At 47.6% G+C, this 11,470-nt stretch overlaps 1 long non-coding RNA gene across 1 annotated transcript; it reads left to right on the top strand.

Annotated features, from left to right (window-relative positions):
* The first annotated feature begins 303 nt into the window (after positions 1–303).
* LOC117286770 lies at positions 304–10,741 on the top strand. Its single transcript, XR_004517891.1, has 3 exons — positions 304–571; positions 8,584–8,741; positions 10,549–10,741. It is a non-coding gene; the product is annotated as an uncharacterized LOC117286770 (long non-coding RNA).
* Positions 10,742–11,470: the final 729 nt, after the last annotated feature.

The following is an 11,470-nucleotide window of genomic DNA, read 5'->3' as shown; positions in this document are numbered from 1 at the left end:
CTGGCGAAGGACGCCCTGCGGTTTTGTTTTTCTCTTTTGTGAATTAAAGAATAAATGTGCTAGTCTGCTCGGCGTTCCCGGCCTCTCCGGGCCCTCCCTGCCCTGCAGACCCTCGCGCAGCGTGCACTGCCGTTGGCTGGTGAAGGGTGCTCGCTCGCTTTCCTTTCGGCCTCAAATTCCTGGAGCCTGCAGCTGCGCGGGGAGGGCTGTGCAGTGGAGCTCGCGGGGACGCCGCCTCGGCGAGGGCACGCTGGGCGCGTGTTGTTCCCCCGTGGGTCTCTGCCTCCCTCCTTAATCCAGGAAATGATTCATTTGCGCGCTCGTCATGCAGTTTGCACGTCTGCGTGTGGCTACAGCTACACAAATAAGTTCCCTTTAGTCTGTGATCTAGGCTGCGCTGCCTCTTGAGCTTCGTTAACTAATTCGTACGGTGAACGAAGAGCTTCCTGTAAAATGCGAGGCGCTGCGCAGAGTTAGCAGAAAACAGATGCATCCGGCACCGTGCAGCGCCTTCCTCTGCTTGGCCAGTGTCCGTGATCTGAAACAGTGTACAAGTATTAGTAGCTGTCAGGTAACCATCTTTCACGGGAGGAATTAGGCTCACAAAAACAGGATAGTTTGTCAGAAGTCGCGCTCCAGCTCCAGGCGACGCCTCTCCCCCGTCGGGCGAGGGACACACCACGCGAGTTTCTCCGTCCGCTGTCCCTTCCTCTGGCGCCTCGGCCCTCTGTCCCCGCGGTTTGATTTGGCTTCAATCATAAAATCCTACCCTTCTGGTTGCAGCGGCCCAAAGGGTGGGCCTTTTAGCTAAGCAGAAACAGTTACAGTCTTTCCCTGGCGTTATGTATGATTGTTGGGAGAAAAAAAAAATGTGTTTTCTGCTGGTCTGGTAAAATTGGGATCTCATAGTTGGGAGCTGACAGCAACCGTTTTCTCAAGTCTGCGAAGGAAGCGCCTTTTCTTTGGAGGGGGAGGGGTGCTCTTTGGAAATTGCAGAAAATGGACCAACTTAGAAGAAGCAAACAGAAATCGGAGATTCAGAGGAAAAAAATCCATGTTTAAACCTGGGGTCTTGCTCTGTCTCTGGCCAGTGGTGCTTCTGGAGGCTTCAGTTAAGCCAACAAGCTTGCCCCCCCCTCCCCTCTCCCCTCTCCTTAAGCTTGCTTAAGCTGAGTTCCTGTCATTTATGTGTAAAGAGAAGCCTGAATAATAAGTTTGGCACAGTGTTTATTTATCCCTCAGAGAATAATTGAAGTTGGGTGCCGGCCACAACTATCACTTAAGTGTTCCACTTCCCAAAATGAGTCACAGCGAGTGTGAGCCCCACGGACTTGGGTTAGACAGAAGCACAGCTAATTCTCTTTCGGTATTATTGCTGTTATAAACGGGGCGAAATTACATAAGCCAAAATTAGAGGCGAGAGAGCTAACATTTAACCTTAGAATGGCCGGGATCATGCAGAGAACGAGATAGACTTTTGAGATAAGAGTACGAGGATTTTTGATGTCATGGGCAAAAGAAAGAGGTACTAAGAACTATTCTGTCTGTTGGTTACAGTTGCAGGATGGGAAGATAGAAGGGGCACTTCTTTTCCACTTCTCCTTAAGTTCATGTTTGTGGTACATAATGGTTACATTCCTCTTCCAGAGGTCGGGAGTTCACAGAGATCTATAACACATCTCAGTTCTTTTTTCTTCCTCTTCTCTTCCCTTCCCTTTACCTCCCTTCATCTCTTAGTTCCTTTCCCACTTGCAAGAGATCTATTTCCCTATTTCCTATTGTCTAGTTTTTATTTTGCTCTTTATATTTTCTATTTCTTATTACAAGAGAAATCATGCAATACAGTATTTAAGCTTTGTTGGTCTCATTTATTTCACTTTATATTGTGGTCTCAAGGTGTATCCATTTTCTTACAAATGGCTCAAATTTACCCTTCTTCACTGCAGGGTAATACTCCATCGTATGTGAATATCACATTTTCTTTATTCATTAATTTATGGTGAACATATGGGCAACAAGAATAAAGAGAGCAATGAATTGTAAAGAGTGGGGAGGAAGATTTGCAATCATGAAATCTTGGAGACAGAGTTTCCTTGGGTCATTATTCTTGTCCTGAACAATTTCAGTGATGATCAGGTAGGTAGGTCACTAAGCAAAAGGTGGTCCACAGATAGCAGAGATGGATGATCTTTTTCACAGTCTTTGTCAGCTCTGCCATTCCAAGATTCCGGAGAGAAAATTATAGAGGATCTCTGTGTAATCCTTGGGGACACATCAAGGAAATTAAGACTGGTATTAAATTGGTGACATGAAAAGAAAAAAAATTAAATATGTGTAGATCCAATCCTTGCCTCCTGCCGACTTCCGGGGGCAGGGTTTTTGGCTGGTTCAGTCGTCTGTGAGGTCTTTGACAAGGTTGGTCTGCAGAAATCGGGAACAGGCTGCAATCCTCTACTTGAGAAAGGAGAGAGAAGTGGGCAGTGAGGAGAGGGAGGCTGAGGACTGAGGAAGAGAGGAGGAGGAGAGAAAAATAGTGGCTGTGGAGTAAGATTTGGGGTAGAGGAATCTGGAAAGAGGATTTTTGGAAGTTTGGTTTGAGTTGTGCAGTGACATTGCTCCTTGGCTCCTCCCATAAGAGTGTCAATAGAGATGTGTTTGTTTGTTTGTTTGTTTTTTCAAAAGGTTTCACATAGTCATTACTGTGCCAACCCGCTAGTGCAGATCATAGAAGAAGCAAAATCAGATTCCCATGGAGGTGACATTTTCAGCTCCATAAGGGGAGACGACCGTGGCCCTGACACAGCGTCCCTGTGTGTGCCAGATCACTTGCACCTCCTCACTTCCGTGGCTCTTCTCTGGTGCTCCTCTCGGAGTTGTGCTTGACTTTATCTCCGTTTTCGTGGAAATAAATGGAGTGATTTTGCCATTGCTTCTTGGCCAGGAATCCTTTGATTCCGAAAGTCTTGTGAGAAGAAAGGCAAGGAAAGGATTGAAGTTCACACACCACAATGGCAGAGAAAAGGAGAATAGGCCATGACTTACTTTAGGATAAGGCCCTTTTGAATCCGGGTTGCTTTTCTCCTGGCCACACCACCCACATTGCACAGGTCCCCCACCAACATCTCATAGTCCTTCTAACTAAGGCGAACCATGATAGAGGAAGAGAAATATCAAAGCGATAACAGCCGAGAATGGTCTGAGAGTGGATGGAAATCTTCATGCCCACTTTGGAGTGCTCAATTACAATGTGCTTCATGCTAGCCATTTCTTTTGGCCTCAGGAATCACTGAAAGCTTGTGGTGGTGATTTGGGAGGCGGTCAGTTACAGGAGAATGGGAAGGTTCGCATTTGGTAAATCAACAGCTCATAAGCAAGGAGATTGTGAGCTTAGCCATGTCTAAGACAAGCACTGGAAAATCAGAGGGCTCCCAAGTGGATAATACAAAAGAGTAATTGAATTGGATTTTAATAATTCATACAACTTCCGCTCCAATGTATTATAAGGATTACTTAAGCAGGATGTGGCCTCATGACAGATGAATTATGGGTTAAGAGAATCAGTATGGTGACTGGATATCTTATCAAATTAAAACTCGGTTTTCTGAGCAGGTATTTGACACCAGAAAACCAAAGGTAAGGCACATTTCCTCTTACTTAAGTGAACTTAGGCAGGTCTGTGAAAAGAGGAGAAACATTTGTCAAAAAATTATGTAGCGTTGGAACAATTAAATTAGAAATAAAGTCTAGGTTCAGGCCTTGCTGTCTGTACTGGAACTCAAGAGGGGATTCCACACTGCACGCCAAACCTCTTGGTGTAGGGGGTTCCACACTGGTCTTGCGAAGCGTAACCCAGTGCGGAGTGATGCAGGCCAACATCTACAGGTAGGAGAAGCTGTGCTGACTGAATACAGGAAGAAGTCTGGACTCCGGCACCTGTCACTCAATTCTGAAGGGGCAGAGATTTCCATATAGTGATCGGCAACATTTAAAATACTTCTAGAAGCAGCCTCTCCTACGTGGAGCTGCATCTGGTTGGCTTATGGGTTAATACACGTTTCAAAACCTTTTCATTTGACTCATCAAGACGTTGTTCCATCGATCAGTTCCAAATCCTGGGCAGTGGTTGCAGTGCTCCTGGTTCTGCCATTCCGTGGTGCGTGGAATCACCCTGCATGCTGTGGCAAGAGCTGTGTGTGGTTCTCTTACTGTTGTCTCGGGACCTGGCCGCCCTCTGGGAGGCCTTGGTGGCCGTAGGCACAGTTGCCTCGTGCAGCAGTTGGGTGTACAGCAGAATAAAGGATGGCAGAATGCGCCTGGAGCCACTGAACACAGAGGAGAATGTGTGAGAGACGACGCACTTTAACCACAGACCAAAATGAAACCCTGGTGAGCTCACTGAAGAAAAGGCTGCCAGTCCCAGGGCTGCCATGGGACAGAAAGTAAAAAGAAGAGCCCAAAGGGCACAGGCACATGACAGTTAACACAGCGCAGAAAAATAACTATTATGTGTTGATTGGAACCCAAGACACTAAAGAGGGCATTCAGAATGAAAACTGTTCTTCCAGTTCTTTCTCTCTCACTAGCTGCTGTGCCTTTGCTCTCTTTCTCTTTTAGGGGTTCCCAATGTGTTTTTTCTAGTACCACTTGTTATCTTCCTTTGGCCTTCCTTTGGGGTCTAACCCAGTCCTCTTTTAAGTCTGAGATAGTTTCTCGCTACAATATGAGTCCAGATTCAGTTGTCATAACAAAATACCAGAGTATGGATGTTTAATAAAAAGGGTCTAACCGTCCTCTTTTAAGTCTGAGATAGTTTCCTGCTACAATATGAGTCCAGATTCAGTTGTCATAACAAAATACCAGAGTATGGATGTTTAATAAAAGAGATAGGCCTGAGGATTTAGCTAGTGGTGCTGTGCCTGCCTCACAAGTACAAGGTCTTGAGTTTGATCCCCATTACTGAAAAAGAAAGAAAGAAAGAAGGAAGGAAGAAAAAAAAGAAAGAAAGAGAAAGAAAGAAAGAGAAAAAAGAAAGAAAGAGAAAGAAAGAAAGAGAAAAAGATAGCTGGGTGTGGTGGAATACACCTGTGATCCCAGCACTCAGGAGTCTGAGGCAGGAGGATCATGCAAGTTTGAGGCCAGCATGGGTTACATAGTGGGTTCAAGGCCAGCCTGAACTACATAGTGAGATCCTGTCTCAAAAAACAACACAAACAAGATGTATTCACTTTACAGTTTTGGAAGTTGAAAGTCTAAGGTTAGGCAGCCCCACTTCTTCAGCCTTGGTGAGGGCCTTACAGCAGTGGCATCATAATGACAAGAACATGTGTTGAAGGGGACAGAAAGCCAGAGGGACTCGGGGGCCAGGTTTGCACTTCTAGGACAACTCATGCTTGTGAAAGTGAACTCCCTGTGAGACCAGCACTCATCCTGCCTGAGGGGGTTTCCATGGCTTAACCAGCTCCCTTAGGTCATGTCTTTTCAAGGTTCTGTCACCTGTCAATATTACTGCCCTGGGGACCAACGCAGGAGGCTCAGGAGACAAACCCCACCCAAATGACAGTGCCACCTTGTTTTATGTTGTTAACTCTGAAAGAACTCTGAGCTCCTTCTCTGTGGGTAGGAAAAGCTGTGCCTCTTAGCCCATGTTAACCACCATCTGCAGGCAGGATCTTTATGCACAGGGGCTCTAAATAAAGTGGAAGCCTCATGGAGTGGCCCACGTGCAGTTGGGAGCCACCCCATACTCTGTGGAGCTGAGTTGAACTGGTATTTTCACCGCATGAGATTTTCCTGTGTGTGGATGCTTTGCAGGAAAAGCCACGTCCAGATAGTCTTAAGCCTGTGCAGAAATCATTTCCTTGGTCCTCTACCTCTCTGGGCTCAGTAACTAGCACTGCCCCAGGGGCGCAATGTAGGATGAAGTCACAGTTGATTCTCCCTAGAAATGGTGCTGTTTTGGATTTTATCATCCTGCCTGTGCAATGAGATAAACATGATTTTGATCCCCATTTTTTTTTTTTTAAGTCATTCGCTAGAAAGCAGACAGGGTTGTTCCAAAGTGAACTTCCTGTGTCATAGAAATCACAGAAGCATAAAAGGAAGAAATCAGATGTTCACACAGAGCTTGCTCAGGCTGACATTTTCTTTCCTAGCCAGAGTCATGAGGCCTCATGTTCTGTGTTCTTTTTTTCCTTTTTTGAATATAGAGTCTTGCTGGAATTCAGTTTCAAGATTAGGAGGAGCTAGGCATGGTGGTGCACGCCTAGAATTCCAGGACTGAGGAGGCTGAGGCCAGAAGATCCAGAGATCAAGGACAGCCTGGGCTACATAGTGAGTTTGAGGCCTGCCTGAGCTGTGTAGTGAGATCGAGACTGAAAACTGAAAAGTTAGGAGGAAGTAGGCACCCATCTGGAGGTTTATGCACGCGGGTATATCTGTGACTCTGCGCGGTGGGAGCTTGTTTGTGTGAACAAGTCACTGTGTAAGCAGGAATCTTCAGGGAAATGCTTACGCTTTGAACAATCTTCCTGCAACTGATGGATCCTTTTCCTTCAGTGGAAGGCAAAGCTCTTCTGGCCCAGGAGAGCCACACAGATTGAACAGATCAGAGATGACTGAAGAGATCAGAGTGAAGAAACTATTGGCCCTAGGCATAGTGCTGATCACTTTCTGTGCAGAGTTCCTGGTGTTTGTGCTTCTCAGAATGAAAATGCTTCAAGTAGGTGGTGGGCTGGTTTTTGTCCACTGAAATGCACTGTGGTTTTCTCAACTAGAAAAAAAAAAAAGGCCAAAATATGCTAGAAATATCAAATTAGTAGCATCATTTGAGATTAACGGCCTGGGTTGAGATTCTGGCATGGAAGCCATGTTTAAAACTTTGCATCACAGAAGTAACAGTGGCCCCTACTCCAATTGAATGAAAAAGAGGGTGACCATCAGCGGGGACATGATACCCTCACGTCCGGCTTTAGGGGAGCTAAGTTCTGGAGGGAGTAGGGACCTGGCTCGTGGGTAACTTTTTGATTGTTGTTGGATGTCCTCCATGAACCTCATGTGATTACACACACAGGTTTTGGAAGGTGGTTGGATTATAATGGCTTATAGCTGACTTGCTCCTAAGAGCTGGGGTCACTGGGAGCACGGCCTGGAAGGGTGTCTTTCCCTCTCCAGCTCCTCCCCGGACTCTCTGCTTCCTGGATGCCATGAGGTGAGCAGCCCTCCTCCCCGCAGGCCCTTCTACTGTACTTTTCTGCCTCGAAGTAGGCTGACTGTGGACTGAAACGCCTACAAACTGTGAGCCAAGATAAATTTCTCCTTTTTTAAACTGTGGGTGTTGGGTAATTTTTTCCCAGGGGAAAAAGAAAGTGACTAAGACAATTCTCTCACTCACCATTGATTCGTGGTTATTTACTGACTACTATATGCTAGCAGCTACATCATGTTTCAGAAGCTGAGGCTACAACAGTGAGCAACAACTAGGTCCCTGTCCTCATTGAACTCATTGCCAAGTGGATGGAGAGACTGTAAAGTGGTACTAAGTGCAAGGAAGAGAAATAAGGCAGGATGAGGGTGTGGTTGGGTGGTGCTGTTTTAGATATATCGGACAGGGAGGGTGTCTCTTATGGGTGCATTCGAGTGTGGACCTGAATCAGCTGCTGGCGCAAGTTGGCTAGAGGGAGATCTTTCTAGCCCAAGGAACGGTCTTAGAAGACAGAGGTGGGAGTGGGTCTGTGGACCAGCAAGGGGCCCATGAGGCTGGAGCTGTAGGCGCCAGGGAGGAATGGCAGGTAGAGAGGTCAGAGAGTTGTGTGGACCAAAATCAAGTGGCTGGGACGCCATTGGAGATGTTAAGCAGAAGCGCAATATAGTCTCATGTAGGCTTTGCCAGGACCGCTGAGGCTGCTGAAGTGTCAAACAGACTCTAGTGAGGTGCCAGAGACAGCGGGGAGGTGGGAGCCGACTGCAGAAGTCTGGGTAAGAGAGATGGTAACTGAATGAGGAGACGGTGGGACATTAGTCAGGTAGTTCATAGGAGCCAACAGAAGTCTCAATGGGATGTGGAGTATGAGAGAGGAAAAAAGGGAATCAGAGATGATTCCAACCTGTTTGCTTTCCAAGCCACTAGGAGACTGGGACTGCTACTTACTTCAGTGGGAGGGAGCAGATTTTGGAGGGACATGAGAAATGGATTTGGACATGGAAGTTCTGGTTTTGTTTGAGATAGGGTTTCACTATGGAGCCCAGGCCAGCTTCAGATTTGTGATCTTCCTGCCTCAGCCTGCAAAGTGCTGAGATTATAGGCGTGTGTCACCATGTCTGGCTCATGGTTCACTTGAGGTCTTATTAGACATCCATGTGGAGGTACCAAGTAGGTCATCGGTGGTAAGAGCCCAGAGTTCAGGAAGCCAGGTGAGGTATAAGTGGAGGCTCTGGTGGAATCCAGAGTCAATTCATTCTTAAGTTCCATTTTACCCTCAAGAGATGGATGGGAGGTCTTCAGGATCCCTGGAAACTGCAGAGATTTGGGGCGTGCTTTGAGTCAGGGACCGCCGGGACTATGGAATATCTCTGTTCTGTCTTTAGGTCCTACCAAATCCCAGTTAGGTGGCTACTGCAAGCCACTCCAGCCGGCCGGTGTTGGATATACACACAGTGGAGAACAAGCCGCAGTCACTGTCTTCATACAATGTTTTGCAGGAGATTAGGTCAAGAGAATGGAGGTTTTAGTACAATGACACAGGGTAAGTCTGGGTGCTGTTGGACACAAAGGAGGAGCACGTCAGTCTGTCTTGGGCTCAGAGAGGGCTTCCCTGAGACCGTGCGACATAGGCTTCCCCTTAAGGGTGAGTGGAGGAGCTGGGTGAAGGGGTGAGAGGGTGGGTGGGGCATGTTCTAGGAGAGGCAACAGGGTGGGAGCAGAAGGCGTCTGCTCAGGTGGAGGACAAGGGGGAGGAGCAGTCTCAGGCTCTGCGCTCTAACACATGACCTGGAATGTGTCCACATACTGTAAGGCAGGAGGAGAAGGCAGAGCCGGGGTCTGTTTCCCTTAGCCTCAGCTAGTGGCATATGCCCCAAATTGCTAATCACTCTGATGGAAACGAGGCCCAAGATACCAAGACTTTAATGGGGCCGGGTAGGGTGTGGGAGAAAGCAAGGTGAGAGACTGAGGGACAGTTCTGAATGGGACAGAGCCCAGGCAGGGCGCACTGTAGTCGTGGGGGAGGGAGGTAACAGGGATGGGAGTGGAAGCCCAAAGCGAGTATCTCACTGAGTCATCTTACTTGGTGGATGTGTGTGCCGGGCGGTGTGTTCGGTAAGGGCCTGGCCGCTGAGTCCAGCCGCTGCGGTGTGTGCATTAGGGGCCTATGTGTGTGACGGGACGTTCTCTCCGCGTTGGCGTGGATGTGCACAACTCTGGAATGCACCAAGTGCAAGCACCTACCTGCAGGAGAGGGATCTGCATCCAACATATGCCGAGAGCACATGCCTTGGGTGGTATGTGTTGTGCCACGAAGGCGTCTCAAACTGAACGAGCTACAGGTTCCGCTTGAACTTGGAGAGGGCTTGTGCTCATTCGGCACACAGCAGACACGCGTGAATTTGTCAAATGAACAAGCATTTTGGTTTTATTAGTCATTTTAGGAAGTGTATAGGTTGGGTTAAAGATTTGGAGTAGATGTTTTAAGAAAAAGAAATTTCTGGTCTTATCTAGACCAGATCTGATCTTATCGAGAAAAAACACAGAGCAACACCGACACCAACATCCATTTAGAAAATCGAGGGGTTTAGATCCTGTAAAGGACTTGAGCTTAAGCCCTAAAGTCAGAAACTCTCTCCATTTCGTTTCATTCAACAAACATTTCTCGAACATCTCAGCCCACAGGCAAGCCCTGGGCCTTGCTGCAGGGACTCCTTTCCCTTCTCTCAGAGCCACCTTAATCTGGATGCTGTAATTACAGCTTAATTATGTGTCATTTTGTATTATTCCTTAATTGTTGCAGGGACATTAATTCACCTCCAAGGTGGCTGCGTTATCCTTAGGGCAGGGGTGTTAGAGGCAGAAGTGTTTGAGAACAAACAGAAACAAGGACACAAAACTGTTTATGGACTGGAATTATTTCTTTAATAGTAAAATATAAAATTCCAACCTGCCACTTCTTGAAAGGGGAGGATTTGTGTATTAATGTAAGAACTGTGACCGCACACCTTGTTCCTCTTAGCAAAGAACAGGAGTCCTGCTTCAGCAAGACAAGTCAGTAAGGGGCACTACTGAAGTTGCAGACCAGGGATCTCTGTCCTTGCCAGAGGTCTTGTTCTTGAAGGAGGTTTAGCAGCATCTTGGGTCCAAGAGGAAGCAAAAATATCCCCAGACATTGCTAAGTGTACCTGGAGAGGAAAATCAGCCCCAGTGGAAAGCAAGCATCCTACAGGAATTTTGGTTCCAGTTAATTTTCTTATTTGGCACCTTGTGAGAAACAAGGGAAGGGAAATACTATTTATGCTGATTTGCTAGGCACCGTATCTATGCAATTTTATCTCATCTTCCAGATAAAGAAGCTGACGTCCAGACTTGAAGACTCTGCTGAAGGTCACCCAGCCAGGTCAGCAGTTACATCAGGTTTGCCCGCAGGCTGTCCGACTGACTGCAGAAACTTCACCCAGCTCACTCCTGCAGGAGAGGTAGAAGGCCGGCAACTGTCCTGTACTTTCAAAAATTAGATCGGAAAATATATTAAACCTTTTGTCGGGGGGGGGAAGATCACTCTTCTATTTATTAAATTCGCTTAATATAAATATATACAGTATGCCATCACACACAGGGCCCTGCGCTACCGTTGAGGATCTGGTCTTATCTAGAGAAAACACAGAGCAACACAATGGAACAGCTTCAATTCTCCTTGTTACAAATTATCCAAAAGCCAGGGCCTAACGGTGCCAAAAGCAACCAGCATTGTTTACACAAGGGTTGAAAGCTAATAGTTAACTTTCTCCCATTTAATTCCAGAAACGGTAAATAACGCCTCATTTTACAACTACAAACGAGGGAAATGTCATAAAGCGGGGAAAGAGAAGACTCAGAAGCAAATGGGAACTTTGCTTTTCCTCCTTCCTGCCGTCCTGTCCCGCGCTACCGCTGCCTGGGGTCCCTGTGGCCCCGCCAAGCTCCGGTCCCCGGTCCCCGACGCCGGCCCGCAGCTTTCTGGCTTCCTTTCCCGCCCTGGGGCGAGCTCGGCCTCTCGCGGAGAAGCCTGTCCCGGAGCCAGGCCTGGAAAAACAACAGCGAGAAACTTTGGCAGGGTTTGCAGCTCAGTGCGGGGGGGCGGAGCACACCCTCAAGTTTGGTTCGGGGCTGCAGCTGCCGGTTCCGATTTGGGGGCGGAGGCGAGAGGGGGTCACCACTCGGTCAGGTTCAAGCGCGCATGTGCGCGGAGGGCGCGGGCACTTATTGAGCGCCGACGGTCTACCTGGG

The sequence above is a fragment of the Fukomys damarensis genome, unplaced genomic scaffold, assembly GCF_012274545.1.
Source record: "Fukomys damarensis isolate Sample0158 unplaced genomic scaffold, DMR_v1.0_HiC HiC_scaffold_18, whole genome shotgun sequence".
Taxonomy (NCBI): Eukaryota; Metazoa; Chordata; class Mammalia; order Rodentia; family Bathyergidae; genus Fukomys; species Fukomys damarensis.
This window is presented reverse-complemented; position numbering and strand designations above follow the sequence as displayed.